General features: G+C 49.0%; 1 long non-coding RNA gene across 1 annotated transcript; it reads right to left on the bottom strand.

Annotated features, from left to right (window-relative positions):
* On the bottom strand, nt 1-1,968 carry LOC127002845 (uncharacterized). The gene is made up of 3 exons (XR_007756568.1): nt 1,695-1,968; nt 1,547-1,620; nt 1-1,461 (listed from the first exon to the last, which is right to left on the bottom strand). It is a non-coding gene; the product is annotated as an uncharacterized LOC127002845 (long non-coding RNA).
* Between the last annotated feature and the right edge of the window lie 742 nt (nt 1,969-2,710).

The following is a 2,710-nucleotide window of genomic DNA, read 5'->3' as shown; positions in this document are numbered from 1 at the left end:
GGGCTCCACCACACAGCTCTTCTGGACAGAGTGGAGGCTAAGGCTCCTCGTCTCATCAGCTCTCCTCCTCATACTGATAGTCTTCTACCTCTTAAATTCCGCCGCAATGTTGCCTCTCTTTCTATCTTCTATCGATATTTCCACGCTGACTGCTCTTCTGAACTTGCTAACTGCATGCCTCCTCTCCTCCCGCGGCCCCGCTGCACTCGACTTTCTACTCATGCCCATCCCTATACTGTCCAAACCCCTTATGCAAGAGTTAACCAGCATCTTCATTCTTTCATCCCTCACGCTGGTAAACTCTGGAACAATCTTCCTTCATCTGTATTTTCTCCTGCCTACGACTTGAACTCTTTCAAGAGGAGGGTATCAGGACACCTCTCCTCCCGTATTTGATCTTCCTTTCGGCCACCTCTTTTGTTTCTTTTTTAGGAGCAGCGAGTAGCGGGCTTTTTTTTATTATTGTTTTCTTTTTTTGTGTGCCCTTGAGCTGCCTCCTTTGTTGTAAAAAAAAAAAAAAAAAAATGTGGTGCTGGAGAAGGACCATGATGCAGCCAACGACCGCCTCTCAGGGCTGGAGTCTCGCTTGGATCAGCTGACTCCCGCAGTTTTGTCCCCGACGGAGAAGATTGATTCCTTGTGTCGTGCTGAAGACTCTGCGATGATTTTAGCCCAGAGGAAGCAGTAAAGGGAAAACATTCAAACAATGGACAGAGTGAGCAAGGCACAACACCAAGGAGCCTCAAGTGAACTGAGCTGAAGAAAACTGAACAAAACTGAACTGAAGTGTGAGCAAGTGGCCGTACCAAGGAGGCAGAGCATGGCAGCTTCTTCCTCAGGTTCTTGTTGATCTTGTCGCAGAAGCTGACCGGTTCCCACCAGTCCTGCCAGAAGGGGACGGACACCGTCTCCCCGAAGTGATGCAGCTGCAGCCCGCACCAGCCCACCGCATTCAGGATGGACGCACCGAGGTAACGAGTACAAGCTGGCATGCAAAGACAGCTACTGAGTCTTTCCTTCTGCCTGCTGCCACAAATGGGGAGTCAGGAGAAGGGAGATGAGGGACAGAGCCATCATTTTCTGGTTTGTTTTCACTGGGCAAGGCAGGAAGAGGGGGTGGGAGGTAGGGGACAGAGCCATTATTTTCTGGTTTGTTTTCACTGGGCAAGGCAGGAAAAAGGGGGAGGCTATGGGACAGAGCCATTATTTTCTGCTTTTTTTCACTGCACCGCAGCGCACATCCCAGGAAGAACAAGGTACAAGTTACAGGGGAAAAGCAACCCTCGATACACCAAATACAAAGTCGCTTTTCCCCTGCATCTTGTTTCTTCTTCCTGGGATGTGTAGTCTGCCTTTCCCAGTGCAAACTAGAATTAATGGCTCTTCCCTTACACCATTTTATCCTCTGGACGCCTCAAAGCCTCGGTTCCCGTCGGACACTTGGTTCACCTTTCCCTGCACCTCCCATTATAAGCTTCTTGAGTTGGTAGTCTTGTGTCACCTCTTAATTACGTATTAAATACACCTGCTTCACCTTTCCCTTCACCTCCCATTATAAGCTTCTTGAGTTGGTAGTCTTGTGTCTCTTCTTAAAAACACCTGCTTCACCTTTCCCTTCACCTCCCATTATAAGCTTCTTGAGTTGGTAGTCTTGTGTCTCTTCTTAAAGACACCTACTTCACCTTTCCCTTCACCTCCCATTATAAGCTTCTTGAGTTGGTAGTCTTGTGTCTCCTCTTAAAGACACCTGCTTCACCTTTCTTTCCTTCATAACCTTCCTCACTGGTCTTCATTTCTCACCCACACAAAATACCCTTAGCCTGTTCACATCCTCCTCAGCCTCTCGCACCCCATACAAGCACCCTTATCATACACACATTCTTCTCAGCCCCTTCAGCACCCATACAGCCCCTCCTTAACCCCTCACAGTCCCCCTACACCCATACAAGCACCCTTAACATACACACACCCTTCCCAGCCCCTTCAGCACCCATACAGCCCCTCCTTAACCCCTCACAGTCCCCCTACACCCATACAAGCACCCTTATCATACACACATCCTTCTCAGACCCTTCAGCACCCATACAGCCCATCCTTAACCCCTCACAGTCCCCCTACACACATATAAGCATCCTTAACATACACACATCCTTCCCAGCCCCTTCAGCACCCATACAGCCCATCCTTAACCCCTCACAGTCCCCCTACACCCATACAAGCACCCTTAACATACACACATCCTTCCCAGCCCCTTCAGCACCCATACAGCCCCTCCTTAACCCCTCACAGTCCCCCTACACCCATACAAGCACCCTTAACATACACACATCCTTCCCAGCCCCTTCAGCACCCATACAGCCCATCCTTAACCCCTCACAGTCCCCCTACACCCATACAAGCACCCTTAACATACACACATCCTTCCCAGCCCCTTCAGCACCCATACAGCCCCTCCTTAACCCCTCACAGTCCCCCTACACCCATACAAGCACCCTTAACATACACACATCCTTCTCGGTACCTCCTTCCCCCTCTACCAGCCCCTCCTTCCCCCCTTACCAGGAATGTGACTATGTGGTATGAATTTGTCTATGGTATGATGAATGAATTAGGAATATAATATGAATATGCTGTGACTTTTTAAAGGGGGGTTGTAAATGGTCCGCCTGAAATTTTTTTTTGTATTTTTGGTTTATAAAAATCTGAATGT

The sequence above is a fragment of the Eriocheir sinensis genome, chromosome 24 (genome assembly GCF_024679095.1).
Source record: "Eriocheir sinensis breed Jianghai 21 chromosome 24, ASM2467909v1, whole genome shotgun sequence".
In the NCBI taxonomy this organism is placed as follows: Eukaryota; Metazoa; Arthropoda; class Malacostraca; order Decapoda; family Varunidae; genus Eriocheir; species Eriocheir sinensis.
The sequence above is the reverse complement of the archived record's forward strand: the minus strand, read 5'-3'. Positions and strand labels throughout refer to the sequence as shown.